The sequence below is a fragment of the Nerophis ophidion genome, linkage group LG09, assembly GCF_033978795.1.
Source record: "Nerophis ophidion isolate RoL-2023_Sa linkage group LG09, RoL_Noph_v1.0, whole genome shotgun sequence".
NCBI classification, from domain to species: Eukaryota; Metazoa; Chordata; class Actinopteri; order Syngnathiformes; family Syngnathidae; genus Nerophis; species Nerophis ophidion.
The window spans coordinates 29165329-29189519 of NC_084619.1; the positions used below are offsets into that span (position 1 = coordinate 29165329).

General features: G+C 40.9%; 1 protein-coding gene across 1 annotated transcript in view; it reads left to right on the plus strand.

Annotated features, from left to right (window-relative positions):
- The first annotated feature begins 4954 nt into the window (after positions 1-4954).
- Positions 4955-24191, plus strand: part of fam83ha (family with sequence similarity 83 member Ha) — a 32848-nt gene continuing 13611 nt past the window's right edge. The window contains exons 1-2 of the mRNA XM_061910752.1: positions 4955-5073; positions 21927-22060. The gene's annotated coding sequence lies outside the window, so the exon portion shown is untranslated. The remainder of the gene's footprint in view (positions 5074-21926; positions 22061-24191) is intronic.

Genomic DNA, 24191 nt, shown 5'->3' on the forward strand with positions numbered 1-24191 from the left:
GTATGTATTTATATATTTATACATATATATATATATACATATATAGATATAATTATATATATACAGTGTATATATATATATATATATATATATATATATATACACACACACATAACAAAAGTTAGTCATATTTAAAGACAAAGTTTAGTGTTAATATTAGTTATTACGATCAGCTTCTTCTCTTGACATTGTGCTTTTTTGTGCTCATTTTTCCCCATTTTGTTGAGTTGTTGTTGCCAATAAACCTTGTTTTCTTTTATAATGTTATGCCAGACAATAGAAAATTAACCTATTGCTGTAATTTGGCTTCAGGTTTGATGTTAGTTCAGTTTTAATTTAGTTTGACAGGACACAAATTGTTCTGTTCTTTACATTATTCACCAAACGACACAAGTTTTTAATTTGTGTATTGTTGCGTCTACACTGCTTAAGTATTTAGCCACACTGCCAAGCTTGACTTTGCAGTCTATAGCAGAACTGGTTAGTCAGATATTTACTGTACGAAATACAGCATGTTTTGAAAAGGTAGCAAAGTTATAAACATATATTTTAAGGTTACAGTGTTTAGTATGTGCTTGCTTCAATGGCTACCAAGGAATCGTTGAACTTTGTCATCAGGCAGGATGACTTCATCAGTATACAACTCTGTGAGGATGATCCCCCAGGGTGAGACACTGTTGAGCAATCAGGCCAGGCTGGGCTTTATAGATTTTCTTCTGTCCAACATGAACTTTGGTCCAGCTTTCAAGAGCATGGAGAAAATAAAGAAATGGTGAAATTGTTAAATGCAGTTTCAGAATTTAACTCACATGCTCAACAGCGTTATTAACCCCATACAATAAGTGTGATGATGACAGAGAAGTGGATGGGTCACCCTAATGCTTTTAGGTCTAATTGCTCTCAACAAAGAGTGTCAGTTTTGCCGTTCTGTTGCATTTAATGAACTTAGCTTATACAAAGTTTAAGTGCACTCATTAACTTTATACCTCCAGTGCATTCTTTTAATGATCCAATACATTCAGGGTCAACCCTTGCTCCAGCATTGTTTTAGACTTAGATTTAGACAAACTTTAATGACACTTGTGGCTTTATTTCATGGAAACATCATGAGCATTCCAATTCATCTGCAGGCGCCTATTTTAGCAACTTGCTGTGCTGCTTTTTGAGCCTTAGTTTCAGTCCCACTAATAAACAAGCCTCAGGCAGACACACTGTATAACCTGAAAGGTCACTGTAAGTATGAAAGAAGGCATTTTGAACCGTATCAATTGTTTTTAATGCTGTGCCTTTGTTCTGCTCTCTCAGCTCTGTGTTGACTTTTGTAGCCCTGAAGAAGGTGTGCCGACAGCATGATGCCAAACATTACGATTTTTCCATTGATTCCAGATGTACACTAATATTTACATTGGCCATCAGTTATGGCGTACGGTATGCAACATGCACTTCCCATACTTTGGACACAGGAAAGTTGTCAATTGTTGTATCTCTGCATCCAACGTGTATTGGAAGGAAATTATGTAAATCCTTAACCTGTCTTTGAGACGCTGCTGGAAGGAGCAATCAACTGAGTGTGGGGAACATCCACAGGATGTCTAACAGGAAACAGTACAATAGAAAGAAATCAAGTAAAACGGAAATAAGTCACTATTTCTGTTGCTATGGACTGTTTATGATGTCAAGCAGCCATTATGACGTCCTGCAAAGCTTTTTTCCATCCAGTTCAGGGGTCTCAAATGTGCCATTAGCAGGCCCATATTGATTGCCCTATACATAACTTCATAGTTTTGGTAATTGTGGCCGAGACACATTGGGTGGCTTATATGTACAAAACCCAAAACCAGTGAAGTTGGCACGTTGTGTAAATCGTAAGTAAAAACAGAATACAATGATTTGCAAATCCTTTTAAACCTCTAGTAATTGAATACACTGCAGAGACAAGTAACTTAACTTTTACACTGGTAACCTTTGTTATTTTTTTGCAAATACTAGCTTATTTGGAATTTGATGCCTGCAACATGTTTCAAAAAAGCTGGCACAGGTGGCAAAAAAGACTAAGAAAGATGTGAAATGTTCATCAAACACTTATTTAGAACATCCCACAGGTGAAAAGGCTAATTGGGAACATGTGGGTGCCATGATTGGGTATAAAAGCAGCTTCCGTGAAATGCCCAGTCATTCATAGACAAGGATGGGGTGAGGGTCAGCACTTTGTGAACAAATGCATGAGCAAATTGTCTAACAGTGTAAGAACAACATTTCTCAACGAACTATTGCAAGGAACTTAGGGATTTCACCATTTACGGTCCGTAACATCATCAAAAGGTTCAGAAAATCTGGAGAAATCACTGCAAATAAGTGGCAAGGCCGAAAACCAACATTAATATGCTTCTTACCTTCGATCCCTCAGGCGGCACTGCATCAAAAACTGACATCAGTGTGTAAAGGATATCACCACATGGGCTCAGGAACACTTCAGAAAACCACTTTCTCAAACTGCAGTTCGTCGCTACACCTGTAAGTGCAAGTTAAAACTATAGTATGCAAAGCGAAAGCCATTTATTAACAACACCCAGAAACACCACCGGCTTTGCCGGGCCAGAGCTCATCTAAGATGGACTAATGCAAAGTAGAAAAGTGTTCTGTTGTCTGACGAGTCCACATTTCAAATTGTTTGTGGAAACTGTGGACGTCGTGTCCCCCGGACCAAAGAGGAAAAGAACCATCCGGACTGTTACAGGCGCAAATTTCAAAAGCCAGCATCTGTGATGGTGTATTAGTACGGGGATGTATTAGTGGGTAACTTACACATGTGTGAAGGAACCATTAATGCTGAAAGGTAGATACAGGTTTTGGAGCAACATATGTTGCCATACAAGCAACGTCTTTTTCATGGACGCCCCTGCTTATTTTAGCAAGACAGTGCCAAACCACATTCTGCACGTGTTACAACAGCGTGGCTTCATAGTAAATGAGTGTGGGTACTAGACTGGCCTGCCAGTAGTCTAGACCTCTCTCCCATTGAAAATGTGTGGCGCATTATGAAGCGTAAAATACGACAACGGAGACCCTGGACTGTTTGGACAACTTAAGCTGTACATCAAGCAAAAATGGGAAAGAATTCAACCTGAAAAGCTTAAAAAATTGGTCGCTTCAGTTCACAAACGTTTACTGAGTGTTGTTAAGAGGAAAGGCAGTTTGAACATATCTTGTCTTTGCAGTGTATTCATTTGAATATAAGTTGAAAAGGATTTGCAAATTATTGTATTCTGTTTTTATTTACGATCTACAAAACATGCCAACGTGTTTTGTATTATGGCAATCTTGAATGCTACTAGACACCAACTACAATAACTGTACAACAGAAAATTGACCGCAGAACAGATACACATTGAGCAACACTAAGAGTAACTTCCTTCAGGCAAGCAGAATTGTCTCTTGGGGAACTCAACATTGTAAAAATATGAAAGATTTACATTTATTTTACATTTATAATGACTGAAGGCTTAACATAGATTCAAGTTGGTTCTAACGTGAATCTGAAATGAATACGTCTTGCGGCCCAGCCTCACCACGACTTAACCTTCAGCGTCGCCCCTTTAAATTGAGTTTGACACCTGATCGAGTTGGTGTGACATTATTTTTAAAAGGATAAATTGGTAAATATTTTATTATGGAAGGCTGAAGGAAACTGATGTCCAAACTGTTTGTGTGTAAAGCCCAATTTTTGTTGTAATGTTCCTCTTTCTATACGCTTGGTTTCACTTGTGAAGCCAGCCAAACATTGTCTACAGCGCTAAGTATATCTTACGGTGTACCCCAGGGGGTCCTATTGGGACCAAATTGGTTCAATGTCTATATAAATGCCATCTGTAAAGTCACTGTTTACGGTTAGTACTACTTACAGATGACATGACCACAGTTTGTTGAGGAGAGAACACACAGATGCTATTACTATTAATAACATAGGAAATTAATAAATTAAATAGATGGTTTGCAAAAAACAGACTATCTTTTCAACTCCGTAAAACTAAAATAATGCTATTTGGTATGAGTGTGAAATATAAAAACAAAAAAACATAGCATACATTGACAGGGTAACATTTAAAAATATCTGTGAAATCTAACATAAATGAATACAACACAAGGTGGCAATAAATACTTCAATAATGAATAACGCAAAATTTGTTGTGGACAAAATTTCACTACATTTTCTCTATTGCTTACTAGTGTTACCATATTTCAGTTCTTGTGTAGGAATATGGGAAAATAACTACAACATTACACTTCATTCAGTAACCGTGTGGGAAAATAGGTCAGTATAAATAATACATAATGTATTTATTGAATCAACAATATGGAAATTCAATGAGTTTGTGCATTTGCAAACAGTTAAAATTAGGCACAAAGCAAACTATAACGTGCTAACCAATAATGCACAACTATTTTTCTCAACAAAAGAGGAAAAATATAACCTTATGGAAACATTTTAATCAAAACATGTGGATGCACGTACAACACTTAAAACCTTTTGTATATTGGTATGTGGAACTGAATTATGGAATGGAATAACCTTTTCGGTTATGTTGTTATGAAAAATTGGATAATGCAATGTACCATATTGTAACTAATCAAAACTATAACCATCACTATAACATGGTTGAACAAAATTCTACAAAGGCCGCGCCTTCAAAGGGTCGACACGTGATGACAGGCAATGTAAATATCACACATGCAACGTAAACATTTTTGAGAGCAGACTGAAAATGCTATGTGCTTCTACATTATGCATAATGTAGAATGATATTTTAAACCATTTAATTCAAAACACTAATTTAGAAAAAAAAACAGGTATGAGGTAAATGAAGTTGGAATAATTCCACACCTTCTTGCTACTGTAACTAATACTTGCATGGTTGACATACATTCCACTCTGACGCCAGCCCACACAGTGTGGTATGGTTTCACTTCTGTGATGTTCTTTTTTTTCTTTGCAAGTGAGAGAGGTGTTTTTTTTTCCGTCAGAAACCTTTGGACTCATCTGTGGACTGATCTACACCATTACATCTAATGACAGTAAGACAGATTAAGTTATATTTCAAACAATTATCCATGGAAAGTATTATGGGACATATACAGAATATGTCTTTACTCTTGATGAAAAATTTTAAGTACAACAAATATAGTGATGGTGGAGTAACACAAGTCATTTTTAGTACTGTATAAATGTACTTGTTTTGAGTATTCCACACAGTACCATTCCAGGGTTATCATAAAAAGAACATGTTTGAGGAATAAAAAATGGATGTTATCTACATTAAATTGCTCTAGTCCATCATTGGTAAATTAGTGTATTTCCTGGATTCTACTTAGTGAACATGTGAGATGCGAATAATAATAAGTAACATTAATGTACAATACGTTGGTGTCTATTGTGTAGGTACAATCAAGCCTGAAATTATTTTCACCCCTGGCAAATTTAGACTTAAAAGCTTTTGTTTAAATGTGAAAAAAAAGAAAAGAAAAGCTGAGTAAAAATGTTTTTCAAAATGATGCTTCTTGTAAATTGTCTTGTAATCTTCTGAGTCTGTGTCATTTTCAATCAAGAGTAAACTTGCTGGTCGAAAATAAAAGTAACTTGGGGGTATGAAAAATGTCGGGCTTGACTGTACATGACGGTGTAGGTTCTTCATCGCTATACATGAACTCCTCAACAAATGCTGAGACTTCCTTTGCTGCAGGATGAAATGTTACGCCTAATAATGAATCTATCAGCTGCTGCTCTTCCTTTTCCTTTTGTTGCCACTCTTCCTGTTGTATTTCTAGTCACACCAAAAATACTTGTATCAGACACGTTGCTTAATGTGTTCATTATACAGTAGTTAAAAAAAAAAAAATTGCCATTTTGCATAGTGTTCCTAATATTTTGGCAGCTATCTAAACCAGTGGTTTCCAAACTGTGGTACGTCTACTACTGGTGGTACCCAGGCTCTAGCTAGTGGTATGCTAAAAAATGACTTGATTAAAGCACAGTGTTTAATTTTACTATATTCAAACACTGTGATACTGTTCAAATTATGTGTATATGTTACAGTGACCAAATTATTAAATAAAACCTCTGCCTTGTTTTAATGAATACTTGGGCCTACTAGGCCATTGTATTTTATTGTAGGTACTTGGAGAGTCAAGTTTTTTTCTGAGGCGGTACTTTGTAAATAAAGTTTGAGAACCACTGGTCCAAACAGTGATGTAGTTGTAGCATCATAAAAAAACAAAGAAAAATCAAAACAAACTTGTGAAGTTCATCCTTTTTAGAGTTTCACTGAGCAGATTTGTTTTATTGGATCAATTTAGTCTCGTAAACTTCGGCTAATCTCAGAACTGTATAACTTTTGGGTCATTTGACTAATGGGCTTTGTCTATATTCGAAATCATTCAATTCTTATTGTGTAGTGCAGCTCAATTAACTCTGACAATTCTTTATCTCATGCAAAAATTATTATTATTAAAAATAATAATTAATCATCATTATTATTAAGTTCTGTCCATCCATCCATTTTCTACCGCTTATTCCCTTTCGGGGTCGCGGGGGGCGCTGGCGCCTATCTCAGCTACAATCGGGCAGAAGGCAGTGTACACCCTGGACAAGTCGCCACCTCATCGCAGGGCCAACACAGATAGACAGACAACATTCACACTCACATTCACACACTAGGGCCAATTCAGTGTTGCCAATCAACCTATCCCCAGGTGCATGTCTTTGGAAGTGGGAGGAAGCCGGAGTACCCGGAGGGAACCCACGCATTCACGGGAAGAACATGCAAACTCCACACAGAAAGATCCCGAGCCTGGATTTGAACCCAGGACTGCAGGAACTTCGTATTGTGAGGCAGACGCACTAACCCCTCTGCCACCGTGAAGCCCCTGTTCAAGCATGTCTTCAAATATTTATATAGTATTGTGCTTTAATGCTTTTTCCAAGGCCAAAGCTTTCCTCTCACTATGTTACTTCTTAATGTTTAATACATTTGACCAAAAAAGGAATTGATGCAGAGTGAGAGTGTAATTTGGGGATTTGGTGCTTGGCACATGTGCACCTCAAAAGAAAAACAGAGGAAGCTGACGAGCATTTCTTCATCAACCAGTCCCACTTTGCATTAAATTCATGGACAGGAATTACTTACAATACATTTCCAAGGTTTTTTGACTCAACTGGACCATCATACAGTGTACTTTAAATTTGTCAAATTCATCCAATATACCTAATCTGCTCTGGAATAACAGCTACAGCTGTTGTTGCCAAAACAATCACCAATACCAATTATAGATTGAATTAAATGATTAATATTATGTTAAGATTTCTCATATAGGATCATGGCATTTTTTGTTTGGACAGTATTTGATTTTTTTATTTCTGTATTTAAGATGTGTATGTGTTTGTTACGTCTTTGCGTCTGACTCTGTCTTGTAACACCAGTGTCCTATCATGGTCCTCCTGCCTCCGCCATGCCGCTCTTGTTGCCTCCATTCAGCATTTGTGTTGCACGGGTGTCCAGCTGTGTCCCCTGGTCTCGTGTCTAATCACATGAATGAATGTTGAATAAAATGAATAACAGTCAGACTCTGTATTTATCTCACAAAAGTGGATGTACTGTACCGCTCACATTTCAGAAAAAAATTATTTTATTACAATGTACAGTATCTTATTAAGAGACTATACTTTAGAAACAAAAACTTGGGAATTAATGGTCGTACAGCCAGCAGGCACCCAGCAAAAGAAGGAGCATGGTGGCAGTCATGGCATGAACTAGGGCTGCATGAGTACTGCCAGCACTGGGGAGCTGCGGTTCATTGAGGGAAGCATGAATTCCAACATTTTGAAACAGAGCATAATCCCCTCTTTTCAGGAACTAGGTTGTTTTTCTAATATGATATAGAGCCCAAAAAATATCGTACTTTCCGGGCTATAGAGGGCACCAGTATTTAAACTGCAGCCACCAAATTAAAACATATACATATATTTTTACATTTATTAGCTGCACTGGACCATAAGCCTCAGACGTATACCAGTACAAAATATTTTGGTAATGTTTATTTACACATTTCGATCTTTTTCAAAACAATACCTGTCACATGAAGGTAAATCGGCTGATCAAACAAAAAAGAAGTCATTGTCATGAACCTACTAGCTGCTGAAGCTATAGCTCTCTAATCAGCTAAACAGACTCAACAGCTCTACAGTGACGTTTTGGTCAATTGACGAAACTGAAACAATAAAAATAGAATGTCATTGTAAGTTAATAATACTAACACAGACACTTTTAAACATGTTAGAATATTCGGTAATGCTTACGACGCTAGTTTGATTACATTATGATATCAAGTACAAATATGCAGAAAAAAACTTGTTCATGCATCACACATGGGACGGTTTAGTAAGTAGGAATTGTTTTAGTTATATTATAAAACTTACAAATGTTGCTTGGAGTGATGAATGAAGACTTTTTTTTAGCAGAAACGCTATGAAAGAATAGTAGACAAAACGGGATATACCTCCGATTCAAGGCACGAAATAAAAAGTACATAACCATAGCACCTGCTGTAAGCAATCTCACCCAAAAGATGACGCCATAGCAAACAATGACACACATTTTCAATGTCTCTGTAGGTGTTGAAAACTATTTGTTAAACACAAAACATTATGGCTCTTAGCGAAACAAATTCCATAAATTAACTGCACCTTCTTTTAAAAAATGCAGGGTCCAAAAGCATTAGAAAAAGTAGCGGCTTATCGTCTGAAAAATACGGTACTCCAAGACGACAAATTCCTCCATCATCCAGGTTTAATTTCTACGGTATTGCTTTTTTGAGAAGTTATAAAATATGACCTCCTCTCTGAGCTGCAACCTTATCGTGGTAGAGGAGTTTGCGTGTCCCAATGATCGGATTCGACGAAACCTCATCAAGCTGGATGCAATCTTACTTGGAGGGGAGGAAACAGGTGGTAGAGGTGAACGGCACCATGTCCCCTCCCCTCTCAGTAAGCTGTGGAGTCCCCCAAGGCAGTATACTAGGACCTTTACTGTTCCTAATATACGTGAATGACATGCCATCAGCATGCCACTGTGAATTGTTCCTGTTTGCGGATGACTCGGTCCTGCTGGTATCCGGCAAGGACAAGTCACAGGTGGAACAAATCCTCAGTGCTGAACTCCTCAATATTTGCACCAGGCTCGCTGACAACAAGCTATCCATACACTTAGGTAAAACGGAATCCATCCTATTTGGGTCCCATATCAAACTTAAGAAGGTCAGTGACTTCACTATAAAAGTGGGTGACATTGTTATCACCAGGAAGGATGAGATCACCTACCTAGGTTCCATTCTAGAGGCTAATCTTTCCTGTGATAAAATGGCAACCAAGGTGATCAAAAAGGTCAACCAAAGAACGAGATTCCTCTACAGAATCTCCTCTCTGGTCAACAAAAGCACCTTGAGGATTCTAGCGGGAATTCTCATTCAACCCTTCTTCGATTACGCTTGCACCTCCTGGTACCCCAGCACCTCCAAAACCCTCAAATCTAGACTCCAAACATCCCAGAATAAGCTAATCCGGTTACTTTTGGAACTCCACCCCAGATCACACCTCAATCCAACCCACTTCTCCAAAGTGGGCTGGCTCAGGGTGGAGGACAGAGTAAAACAACTTGCACTGAGCCTAGTCTATAAAATCCGCTACACCTCCTTGATACCAAAGTACATGTCAAATTACTTCCTTAACGTAAATGACCGCCATAACCACAACACCAGGGGGAGCTCCACAAACCACGTTAAACCCAGATTTCGATCTAACAAAGGTCTTAACTCATTCTCTTTCTATGCCACATCAATGTGGAATGCACTCCCAACAGGTATAAAAGTAAGTGCATCTCTATATTCCTTCAAAACCGCTCTAAAACAACACCTCCAGGCAACTTCAACACTTTACTAATACCCTCCTCCATTCACATCCCATCTCCCCGGATTATAAACAACTCAAATGTACTTCTAATGTATATACTTGTTCTTATGCTATCTGAACTCACTATGTTCTCTGCTGGCTGTACATATCCTACTAAATAAGACCTACACTGTTTCAATGTCCACATTTCTCTGTTGGCGCAATTGTTGATGACTGAAGTACTGATATCAACCAAAGCTCCTCATCCCACCCCCCGGATTGTAAATAATGTAAATAATTCAATGTACATACTATGATGATTAACTTGTGTGATGACTGTATTATGTTGATAGTATATATTTGTACCATGAATTGATTAACGTGGACCCCGACTTAAACAAGTTGAAAAACTTATGCGGGTGTTACCATTTAGTGGTCAATTGTACGGAATATGTACTGTACTGTGCAATCTACTAATAAAAGTATCAATCAATCAATCAATCCTAGGAGCTATGTTGTCCGGGGGCATAAAGCTCCCTGGTAGGGTCTCCCAAGGCAAACAGGTTCTAGGTGAGGGATCAGACAAAGAGCAGCTCGAAGACCTTTATGAAGAAGAAAAAGCGTGGACCCAGATTTCCCTCGCCCAGACGCGGGTCACCGGGGCCCCCCTCTGGAGCCAGGTCCGGAGGTGGGGCACGATGGCGAGCGCCTGGTGGCCGGGCCTGTTTCCATGGGGCCCGGCCGGGCACAGCCCGAAGAGGCAACGTGGGTCACCCCTCCAATGGGCTCACCACCCATAGCAGGGGCCATAGAGGTCGGGTGCAATGTGAGCTGGGTGGCAGCCGAAGGCAGGGCACTTGGCGGTCCGATCCTCGGCTACAGAAGCTAGCTCTTGGGACGTGGAACGGCACGTCACTGGGGGGGAAAGAGCCTGAGCTAGTGCGCAAAGTCGAGAAATTCCGGCTGGATATAGTCGGACTCACTTCGACGCACAGCAAGGGCTCTGGAACCACTTCTCTCGAGAGGGATTGGACCCTCTTCCACTCTGGCGTTGCCGGCAGTGAGAGGCGACGGGCTGGGGTGGCAGTTCTTGTTTCCCCCCGGCTCAACGCCTGTACGTTGGAGTTCAACCCGGTGGACGGAAGGGTAGCCTCCCTCCGCCTTCGGGTTGGGGGACGGGTCCTGACTGTTGTTTGTGCTTATGCACCAAACAGCATTTCAGAGTACCCACCCTTTTTGGGAACACTCGAGGGAGTACAGGAAAGTGCTCCCCCGGGTGATTCCCTTGTCCTACTGGGAGACTTCAACGCTCACGTTGGCAACGACAGTGAAACCTGGAGAGGCGTGATTGGGAAGAATGGCCGCCCGGATCTGAACCCAAGTGGTGTTTTGTTATTGGACTTTTGTGCTCGTCACTGTTTGTCCATAACAAACACCATGTTCAAACATAAGGGTGTCCATATGTGCACTTGGCACCAGGACACCCTAGGCCGCAGTTCCATGATCGACTTTGTAGTTGTGTCATCGGATTTGCGGCCTCATGTTTTGGACACTCGGGTGAAGAGAGGGGCAGAGCTTTCTACAGATCACCACCTGGTGATGAGTTGGCTGCGATGGTGGGGGACGATGCCGGACAGACCTGGGAGGCCCAAACGCATTGTGAGGGTCTGTTGGGAACGTCTGGCAGAGTCTCCTGTCAGACAAAGTTTCAATTCCCACCTCCGGAAGAACTTTGAACATGTCTCGAGGGAGGTGCTGGACATTGAGTCCGAGTGGACCATGTTCCGCACCTCTATTGTCGAGGCGGCAGATCGGAGCTGTGGCCCAAGGTTGTTGGTGCCTGTCGTGGCGGTAATCCCAGAACCCGTTGGTGGACACCAGCAGTGAGGGATGCCGTCAAGCTGAAGAAGGAGTCCTATCGGGTCCTTTTGGCTCATATGACTCCGGAGGCAGTGGACAGGTACCGACAGGCCAAGCGGTGTGCAGCTTCAGCGGTCGCGGAGGCAAAAACTCGGACATTGGAGGAGTTCGGGAAAGCCATGGAAAACGACTTCCAGACGGCTTCGAAGCGATTCTGGACCACTGTCCGCCGCCTCAGGAAGGGGAAGCAGTGCACTATCAACACCGTGTATGGTGCGGATGGTGTTCTGCTGACCTCAACTGCGGATGTTGTGGATCGGTGGAAGGAATACTTCGAAGACCTCCTCAATCCCACCGACACGTCTTCCTATGAGGAAGCAGTGCCTGGGGAATCTGTGGTGGACTCTCCTATTTCTGGGGCTCAGGTCGCTGAGGTAGTTAAAAAGCTCCTTGGTGGCAAGGCCCCAGGGGTGGACGAGACCTGCCCAGATTTCCTTAAGGCTCTGGATGCTGTGGGGCTGTCTTGGTTGACAAGACTTTGCAGCATCGCGTGGACATCGGGGGCGGTACCTCTGGATTGGCAGACCAGGGTGGTGGTTCCTCTCTTTAAGAAGGGGGACCGGAGGGTGTGTTCCAACTATCGTGGGATCACACTCCTCAGCCTTCCCGGTAAGGTTTATTCAGGTGTACTGGAGAGGAGGCTACGTCGGATAGTCGAACCTCGGATTCAGGAGGAACAGTGTGGTTTTCGTCCTGGTCGTGGAACTGTAGACCAGCTCTATACTCTCGGCAGGGTTCTTGAGGGTGCATGGGAGTTTGCCCAACCAGTCTACATGTGCTTTGTGGACTTGGAGAAGGCATTCGACCGTGTCCCTCGGGAAGTCCTGTGGGGAGTGCTCAGAGAGTATAGGGTATCGGACTGTCTTATTGTGGCGGTCCGTTCCCTGTACGATCAGTGCAAGAGCTTGGTCCGCATTGCCGGCAGTAAGTCGAACACATTTCCAGTGAGGGTTGGACTCCGCCAAGGCTGTCCTTTGTCACCGATTCTGTTCATAACTTTTATGGACAGAATCTCTAGGCGCAGTCAAGGCGTTGAGGGGTTCCGGTTTGGTAACCGCAGGATTAGGTCTCTGCTTTTTGCAGATGATGTGGTCCTGATGGCTTCATCTGACCGGGATCTTCAGCTCTCGCTGGATCGGTTGGCAGCCAAGTGTGAAGCGACCGGAATGAGAATCAGCACCTCCAAGTCCAAGTCCATGGTTCTCGCCCGGAAAAGGGTGGAATGCCATCTCCGGGTTGGGGAGGAGACCCTGCCCCAAGTGGAGGAGTTCAAGTACCTAGGAGTCTTGTTCACGAGTGAGGGAAGAGTGGATTGTGAGATCGACAGGCGGATCGGTGCGGCGTCTTCAGTAATGCGGACGTTGTACCGATCCGTTGTGGTGAAGAAGGAGCTGAGCCGGAACGCAAATCTCTCAATTTACCGGTCGATCTACATTCCCATCCTCACCTATGGTCATGAGCTTTGGGTCATGACCGAAAGGATAAGATCACGGGTACAAGCGGCCGAAATGAGTTTCCTCCGTCGGGTGGCGGGTCTCTCCCTTAGAGATAGGGTGAGAAGCTCTGCCATCCGGGAGGGACTCAAAGTAAAGCCGCTGTTCCTTCACATCGAGAGGAGCCAGATGAGGTGGTTCGGGCATCTGGTCAGGATGCCACCCGAACGCCTCCCTAGGGAGGTGTTTAGGGCACGTCCAACCGGTAGGAGGCCACGGGGAAGACCCAGGACACGTTGGGAAGACTATGTCTCCCGGCTGGCCGGGGAACGCCTCGGGATCCCCCGGGAAGAGCTAGACGAAGTGGCTGGGGAGAGGGAAGTCTGGGTTTCCCTGCTTAGGCTGTTGCCCCCGCGACCCGACCTCGGATAAGCGGAAGATGATGGATGGATGGATGGATAAAATATGACAAATTATTTTTACTTTTGTACCTTCATAGAATATAACACGGCATATTGTAGAAAACAAACGTGGATTTTTTTATGGCGTCTCCAAGTTACACAAATAAATAAATGTTCTTGTCTTTTCCTCTTTATTAAGGATCTATTTAAAAAAAAAACTATAGTGATGGGAATAAATTACATTTACTAAAGCACTTATCTTGATTTTTAATAAGCTAGCATTTGACTTATTTTGAGTATTTTTGTAATAATGCTCCTTTATGAAGTACTGTTTGGCCCAAAAAAAACTTTACAGCTGTGCCTTGTTGCCTTGTGTATTTATGTTGCTGGTTGTGTGGTTGCCTGGTTGCCATCATTTGTGGTGGTGAGTCTGTTAACTCGTGATTTCCATCTCCTTGTGACTCTATATTTTTGGAAGTAGCCTTTCATTTATTTGGATCATGGTGTTCTAGCGTTGGAACGTTTTTTCTTTTCGTTCATACATACTTTCAGAGTTCTTCATGCAAGCCTGTTCCTGCATGCGGGTCCTTTGGTCTTTACCTCAATTACACCAGCCTGTGACATTTTCAAGATTGTTCATCTGTTATTTTGAGGTATTTAGAGTATTGTACAGTATCTATCAGAGGGAGCCAAAACAACCGTATCACGATTCCTATTTATTCTAATTCTAAATTGATTCATAATTTTCATCAATTAGGCCAGCCCGTGCTTGCTCACTGTTGGTAAATAAGTCATATATCAGCAGCTAAAAGAAGCTTTTGTTACATGTAAATTGTTTTTAAAAAGTTTTTATTATCATTTGTTATGCCAAATCATGTATCGGGAGAATCGGTTTGAATCGAATCGTCACCCTAAGAATTGCAATTGAGTCGTGAGTTGTTGTGAAATTGACATCCTATTATACAGTATTTACAGTACACATTTCGAAGGGGTCTTTTTTGTGAAGGCCCTTTACATCTTCAATACAACATGTGCCCATGTAGCATACATGCATGTTATGCTCACTATGAACCATATCTCTGCATACCTTTTTGCAAATGTCACTCATTTACTTTCCAAGCGCCACTATGTCTTTACTCAGCTTTAACAATTGGAGTTCCTTGAAAGCCAGATACTCTCTGTATAAGTTAAACATTCACAGCAATGTTTTATGAAAAATTAAACACTCTACGTCAGTATTTCATGTTTCATAAGCAAAGCTGTCAGTCACAAAGCAATAGAAAGAATATCCAAATATTTTTGTGTGAGCCACAGGGGTTAGAAGAAGGCCATGGTGGATGGCGTCCTGTGGTATGTTGTGTCGCAACAGTTGGAACATTCATGTTACTATATATTTCTCGCTATACCTAGCTCCTCCATGTGCTTTGGGTGGTGCCTGAAGGGAACAATGAGAGCTTGTCTGCAAATCTGCATTTGAGCAGATAGCTTGCATCACTTCCTTTACTCAAGTTATATAAAAGTTTTAAACAAAAAACAAGTCTATTTTGGGTCTGAGTTTGGGGCAAACTAAACCTTACAGAGACTATCACAATATTTAGTTTGTTCCTTTATCTCCTTCTATGGTTTAAACTAAATATAGAGACCAGGTCTTTGTTTGGATTCCAAGATTGTCTTTTGTTTACTCAGAGAAAATGCCTCAAAGCCAGTCTGATATGGTATTCCTGCAATAAGGATTGTTGTAAACTCTTTACTTAGCATGAAAAGAAAAGAAAAACTCAAAGCTGCCAGAAGACTACCACTTGAAGCCAATCTCCTGTGTTGTTTATACAGCAACTTTACTATGACAAAATGTACAGTATTTACAAAATTGGCTCTATTGTAATCCATTGTCAGTTCATGTTAAAATATTTTTTAAGTTGTATGGCGTGAACCAGAAAAACATAGTTTGCGCATATGCAATAGTCTGCCTTAAAGTATTTTGGTGGTTCTTGAAAAAGTCTTAACCTAAGTAAATGTGACGTGCTTTAGTTTCTAGTATCTTCTTAGGTCCAATTGCTTTGCATGCGCACATGTATACGAGAACATAACATGATCCCTAAAGTCTTTGTCACTTGTTATTTTGAATGAAACAACAGGCTGCGAGTATACCGGCACTGTAAGGTTGTGAAAATGCAACATTGCTTTGTTGATTAATTGCTTTTGTGCAAAGGAGTGCACTCGTGCATGCTAAAGTTACCCTGGCAACCAACCGCCCCTTTCTCTCTATGTGAAATTTACTTTCTAGAGCAGAAACAATGTTTTGGATTTCACAGCAGAAGCTGCATTAGTATGTTCAGCTCCTTTGTGATAATGATATTGACTTTACTCATAACATAATCACAGGGTGCAAAAACACCTTACACAAGTATCGTAAAAAAAAATATTAATTCCATCCATCCATCCATTTTCTACCGCTTATTCCCTTTCGGGGTCGCGGGGGGCGCTGGCGCCTATCTCAGCTACAATCGGGCGGAAGGCGGGGTACACCCTGGACAAGTCGCCACCTCATCGCAGGGCCAAAAAATATTAATTCATATATATATATATATATATATATATATATATATATGTGTATATATATATATATATATATATATATATGTATATATATATATATATATATATAGTCTTTCCAGTTTACTATTCAGTCTCATTAGAAAATATTGGGTTTGAATTTACTTTGTTTTTGTCAGCTAACTTTTCCACTCATGCACAGTTGCACACAAAAGGGTGATGATTTGATAAAACAAGTAGCCCCACTGTGTTGCCTGGCGCTATTATTTTTCTGAGAAATACACCGCATAATGATACTGTAAAAACCCATAAGTCATAGCCAGGTCACATCAAACTGTGGAGTAGTATAACAGTCAGCACTAAACAATATTTAATACCATCCATTCATCCATTTTCTACCACTTGTCCCTTACGGGGTGGCGGGGTGCTGTATCCTATCACAGCTGCACATGGGCGGAAGGCGGGATACACGCTGGACAAGTCGCCACTTCATCGCAGGGCCAACACAGATAGACAACATTCACACTCACATTAATTCACTAGATATATATCAAAACTCACCATTAAACAAATGCAATGGAGAAATGCTGTGAATTGAAAATGATGTATTTACATACAGTATACACTGTAAGATAAAAAACAACAACAACTAGACATTGGTCATTGTTTGTATAGGTAACGTTGGCATTAGTCACACAAATCAGTTAATCTATAATATTGTATAATACTACAACCAAATGTTTGACAAAAACATCAACAATATATATGTTTTTATTGCGCCTTTTTAAAGGGATCTTAAATTTAAAAAATATTTCAACATTTAAAACACTTCCTTGTGATTTACAAAATGGCTGTGGTTATTTGGTCAACATTTTGTTATGTCATACAGACCATCTTCAAAACGTTTTCTGACCATCTGTTCAGGATAATGTCTATATTCTATTTTCTGCCAGACTTACTCTCTTTTTTATGCTGGGGCTGCCAAATATACTGTGATAGTGTACATAGCAATTGGTATATATTGTATATATGTTATAGACATATTATATCTGTATATATAATATACTGTACACATATTAAGTATATATTGTATATATTCGCAAATATGTTATATTTTACATTGCTATACCTAGTCTATTTATACCTGCATTGTCCTTTCCCTCCTTACACTTTCCATCATTGTAACTAAGCTACTGTGTTGAACAATTTCCCTTGTGGATCATTAAAGTTTGTCTAAGTGTAAGTCTAAGGATGCTCCGATGGGCGGTCTCATTCACGTACCTCCACTTCGACTGCGTCTTCTACCCGTCAGCCATGTTGTACTTTTTAGCGCTTCCATAGCGAGTCTACTGACAGATATAAGTTAGAACTACACGCTACTTTATATTAGAAATGGCAACAGTGCATGCAGAATGCATTTGCATGTACAAGCCAGTCGGCCCCACAACAAGAGGATAGAGAAAAAGAAGGAACTTATTGACAATAATTTCGGGCTAAAATGATGGATTCGCGCTAAGCTCTGTGAGTAAACCTCTACCATGTATAGTGTTAATTTAACAACAGTTTTTAATTTTATCTTTTGACGAAAATATTTTTCAGTTTTAGTCTAATTTTAGCTATCTAAATTGATTTACTTTTGTCTAGTTTTAATCAACAAAATTACATATTTTAGTCAGCTAAAATTACAGCAAACTTACTCTACTAAAATATAAAGTATAAAAGATAAGGCCTCTTCAAAAAATTTTTGAAAGCACCTTTATTTAGACTACCTGCAAAGAATTTGTTTAACACAAATGTAGCATGACCTTATGGTCCGGAATAATGTATAATGCATAAAATGGTCAATGAGGCACTTTTTCTACTTTTTTATGCTACCTCTCTGACAAAGCAAAGTTGTTCTGTATGTGTGTTGTGAAACAGATTTATGATGCATGCCTTCATTATAATTTGTTTATGAACGCAGGAGAGCCAGTATCAGCAAATACTCATAGAGAGAGCTATGATTGGATAAATTCCAGACTTGTCCCACCCATCTACAAATGTACAATAATTACATATGATTGTTTTTTGGGGCTTCACGGTTGCAGAGGGGTTAGTGCGTCTGCCTCACAATACGAAGGTCCTGCAGTCCTGGGTTCAAATCCAGGCTCGGGATCTTTCTGTGTGGAGTTTGCATGTTCTCCCCGTGAATGCGTGGGTTCCCTCCGGGTACTCCGGCTTCCTCCCACTGCCAAAGACATGCACCTGGGGATAGGTTGATTGGCAACACTAAATTGGCCCTAGTGTGTGAGTGTGAATGTTGTCTGTCTATCTGTGTTGGCCCTGCGATGAGGTGGCGACTTGTCCAGGGTGTACCCCGCCTTCCGCCCGATTGTAGCTGAGATAGGCGCCAGCGCCCCCCGCGACCCCAAAGGGGAATAAGCGGTAGAAAATGGATGGATGGATTGTTTTTTGTTTTCATGGCTTTTTTTTAATAGTCGACAAAAATGTCAATTATTTTGTTATTATCTTAGTCAACGTGCATTTTGTTTTGATTCGTTATCATCTTATTTTCGTCAGGTGAAAATATGGTGGTTGACGATAACTAAGAGAAAATGTATTAATCAACAAAATTAACACCGGTTGGAAAAACTTCTCAAGTTAGAAAAACGTCACAAGTTGTGCAAATGTCAAAAGGCTTGTGTAAAGGAAGTATAAAGGAAGGCAAGATTCTCCGCAATATCGCCATGGTTTGATTTCACATTGTCGGGACTTGTGCAGATCCCAAATACATAAAAACAGGTTCCAATAAGTAGGAAAAATTGATTTTGTATTATACGTCCCCTTTTGAATTAAATAGTATTTAATGCAGGAATGTCAAACAAACGGCCCGCGGGCCTGAACACGTTTTATACGGCATTCGGGATGAGTTTAGTAAGTATAAAAATGAGCAGAAATGTTTGAGGGAAAGAAACTGCTGCTCTATATGTGTCTATTAAATGTCGCATTAGCAATTCTTTGTATCTTTGTAGGTGATGCTACATATGTAAAAAAAAAAAAAAATAAGCCACATGATGTTAGTGCACCAGTCTGGGAAAATGAGGAAACTACATAAATAACATCCTGTAATTTGATTTACATGTATTTTTTTTATCTTGATAGATTGAAAATGAACACCAATGAGTTGACTGATGAACATTATCACATCATTCATTCAGAAAGTATAACTAACGACAAATAAAGATAGAATACTATTACATATAAGTGTAAAAAAAACAACAACAACATCATAATTTCTCCATTTTCAGAATGCCATCCATCCATCCATTTTCTACTACTTGTCCCTATCGGGGTCGCGGTAGGTGCTGGAGCCTATCTCAGCTGCTTTGGGGCAGAAGGCGGTGTACATCCGGGACAAGTCTCCACCGCATCACAGGGCCAAAACAGGAAGACAGACAACAATCACACTCACATTCACACACAAGGGCCGATTTAGTGTTGCCAATCAACCTATCCCCAAGTGCATGTCTTTGGAGGTGGGAGGAAGCCGGAGTACCTGGAGGGAACCCACACAGTCACGGGGAGAACACGCAAACTCCACACAGAAAGATCCAGAATGTGCTTTTTCTGTTTTTAAACAAAGAAAACAATCTGAAGTTGTCGTTATTTTTAAGTTATCGTGCCGTGATTTTACCAGTCCGGCCCACTTGGGAGTAGATTTTTCTCCATATGTCCCCCTGATGTAAAATGAGTTCGACACCCCTGATTTAGTGTGTTATAAATGGAGATTAAAACCATCATCAAAGTAGTTGATGTGCAACTGCACTTCTTCTTTTACTTTTTACATGCGGTCCGCATTCTTTGGCCTGATATGATACTGTTGTTATTTTCTATAAGGACAGACTTTCAATAGACCAGTCAGTATTGCCACTCAACATTGCAGGTACACTTAATTAATTACATGCTAGGATGGGCAGCACGGGGGAAGAGGGGTTAGTGCGTCTGCCTCACAATACAAAGGTCCTGAGTAGTCCTGGGTTCAATTTCCGGCTTGAGATCTTTCTGTGTGAAGTTTGCATGTTCTCCTCGTGAATGCGTGGGTTCCCTCCGGGTACTCCGGCTTCCTCCCACCTCCGGGGATTGGTTGATTGGTTGATTGGCAACACTAAATTGGCCTTAATGTGTGAATGTGAGTGTGAATAGTTGTCTGTCTATCTGTGTTGGCCCTGTGATGACGGGGCGACTTGTCCAGGGTGTAGACCGCATTCCGCCCGATTGTAGCTGAGATAGGCACCAGCGCCCCCCGCGACCCCAAAGGGAATGAGCGGTAGAAAAAGGAAGGATGGATATATATAGCTAGAATTCACTGAAAGTCAAGTATTTCTTATATACAGTGGGGCAAAAAAGTATTTAGTCAGCCACCGATTATGCAAGTTCTCCCACTTAAAATGATGACAGAGGTCTGTAATTTTCATCATAGGTACACTTCAACTGTGAGAGACAGAATGTGAAAAAAAATCCAGGAAATCACATTGTAGGAATTTTAAAGAATTTATTTGTAAATTATGGTGGAAAATAAGTATTTGGTCAACCATTCAAAGCTCTCACTGATGGAAGGAGGTTTTGGCTCAAAATCTCACGACGAGTTGAGTTTATACCAAAATGGATACATGGATGATACACCAGAGGATTGGGAGAATGTCATGTGGTCAGATGAAATCAAAATAGAACTTTTTGGTATAAACTCAACTTGTCGTGTTTGGAGGAAGAAGAATACTGAGTTTCATCCCAAGAACACCATTCCTACTGTGAAGCATGGGGGGTGGAAACATCATGCTCTGGGGCTGTTTTTCTGCTAAGGGGACAAGACGATTGATCCGTGTTAAGGAAAGAATGAATGGGGCCATGTATCGTGAGATTTTGAGCCAAAACCTCCTTCCATCAGTGAGAGCTTTGAATGGTTGACCAAATACTTATTTTCCACCATAATTTACAAATAAATTCTTTAAAATTCCTACAATGTGATTTCCTGGATTTTTGTTTTACATTCTGTCTCTCACAATTGAAATGTACCTATGATGAAAATTACGGACCTCTGTCATCATTTTAAGTGGGAGAACTTGCACAATCGGTGGCTGACTAAATACTTTTTTGACCCACTGTGTGTATATATATATATATATATATATATATATATAGGTATATATATATATATATATATATATGAAATACTTGACTTGGTGAATTCTAGCTGTAAATATACTCCTCCCCTCTTAACCACGCCCCCACCTCCCGAAATCGGAGGTCTCAGGGTTGTCAAGTATGGACGCTGATAACACACGAGGTTGAATTAACTAATTACACCTGCTAATTATTTGGTGGTTTTCGTGTCTACAAGATGTGTTTTTCACAATAAAGTCGAGTTTATATTAAAATTGAAGTGTTAAAGGAAGGATACAGTTGATACCAATGAGTGTCCCACAGATGTTTGTCAAGCTACCAGCTGCGTCGCGCTCAGACTGGTTGACTCGTGACGCACGAGACAAGCTGAAAAGAGAGGAAGTAGGTGGAGGCGGAGTATCATCGACTTCTTCTTTCTGCTAGCACTCAAACATCTTCGTCAACATGCCTGAAGCCTGACAGCAAACTGGTTAAGCTGGGTTACGGAGAAAAAGAAACAATGTGTCACAACTCTCTTGCCAGGTCCCACTCAGATTGAGGCAGCTGGACTCGAGACGCGGCGGTGGAGAACCATTCGAAGAAGGCAAAATGGCCCGTGTAGTTTTTAAGCGACGGGAACCGTAGGGACAACGTTACGTTACGGTTAACAGAGCTGGGTAAGTTTAGATAATACCGCCAGAAGTGTGTTTTAAGTGTGTGTTATGCGTGTGTTTGATTGTACGAAGTGTAACATATGTCCCAAGCTATTTTAACAAAGTCTGCTATGTTACCTATTACCTAGTCATAACACATAAGTTCTGAATATGAAGCCGTGCGATCACCATTAACTCTGTTCTTAGATTCCGAGCTTTTAGGTTTTTTTTAGTTTTTTTTAATCTTTCAAGCAGACACTGAAATGATTTTCGTCAGTTCGCGAATGGAGACTTTCGTGTTTTTGGCCAAAGGGAGGAGCCGCGCCCATAACTGTCCTTTGCTGGCATTCTATCTCCCCTCATTCATTTGCCTTTAAAATTGTTGCAAAGTAGGGTGGAGAAACCTGCTATGAAAGTTCCAAAAGTCTCTCTCTCTCTCTCTCCTTTGATTATTTGTTCTTGGGCAACAGCGTTGGAATACGGTACTGCAGGCTAGCATATAGAAATAAAACGGGCACAAACAGCCATCAATCCATCCATTTTGTACCCCATATTCCCTTTGGGGTCGCGGGGGGCGCTAGTGCCTGTCTCAGCTACAATCGGCCGGAAGGCGGAGTACACCCTGGACAAGTCGCCACCACAACGCAGGGCCAACACAGATAGACAACATTCACACTCACATTCACACACAGGCCAATTTAGTGTTGCCAATCAACTTATCCCCAGTGCAAATCAATTTATCCCCAGGTGCATGTCTTTGGAGGTGGGAGGCGGAAATAATACAAACCTCTGTGTTCAAATCATGTTTGAAATCTAAGTAATAGGTGGCGACTTGTGTCGGGTTTACCCCGCCTTCTGCCCCAGTGCAGCTGGAATAGGCTCCAGCGACCCCGAAACGGACAAGCAGGAGAAAATAAATGGATAATCTGAATTGGCGACAACATTAGATAAAATTAAAGTACCAAGGATTGTCACACACACACACACTAGGTGGGGTGAAATTACTCTCTGCATTTGACCCACCCCATGTTCACTCCCTGGGATTTGAAGGGGAGAAGTGAGCAGCAGCCGCGTTCGGGAATCATTCTGGTGAAGTGCCAAGCAGGGAGGTTATATCTGAACAGGGAGGTTATATCTGAACACTAACAATTAGGGCTGGGAATCTCAGGGTACCTCACAATAAATGGCTCACAATGGCGATACATATATTTATTTTCATAACCTACGATATAGGAGTGAAACAAAAAGAAACATCTTCCATACTGCTAATTCCTTATCCAGCTTTTGTCCCATCCACACTATAAAAGCCAAAGTAAGTCCACACTTGACATGGCACACTAATGGATAGGGACGGGTGCTAAAACTTGGTTTCTTAATAATGGCACTGGTGCCAGCGTAAGCGTTAGTAACTAGACTGGGGGGTGTGGGGGATAGTACAAATTAGTGCCTCATTTTGGTGCTAAATGAAGGCATACTGAGACACCTGCAACAAGTGCTTAAAGATTTGTGCAAGTAACATCTAGTAAGTAATGCGCATTGATCATCTATCGTAAGCGTATACTATTGCGATAGTTTGTCATCGCCATATTTTGTCACACTCTTACCAAGTTTGTAACAACAGTATTTGTTTCCAGAATTGGGGAAAAATTTTGCCAATATCTTGTATTGATTGGTTGTTTTTTATAGTCTTCTCCAGCGTGTTCTAAAGATTTTTAGTGGAATTCAGGTCTGGACTCTGAGGTGGTTAATCCATCTATGAAAATGATGTCTGATGATCATTGAACCACTCCTTTGCTATTTCCATCCATCCATTTTCTACCGCTTGTCCCTCTCGGGGTTGCGGGGGATACTGTAGCCTATCCCAGCTGCAATCGAGCTGAAGGTGGTGTACACCCTGGACAAGTTGCCACCTCATCGCAGGGCCAACTCAGATAGACAACATTCACACTTAAATCTAGGAATTGCCATCTTGCCTGTGCCATCAGGGAACCAAACAATCAATAATTCGGTATACTCAGGTTGTCAGGTGGCCTCATTCTTTGGACACATAATTTTGCGGAAACTAGACCTGACTATGCTTAGTTGAACCCAGGTGTTTACTTGACCAGGTAGTGTATAATATTAATTTTTCATACACATTACATTGCCAGAGGAG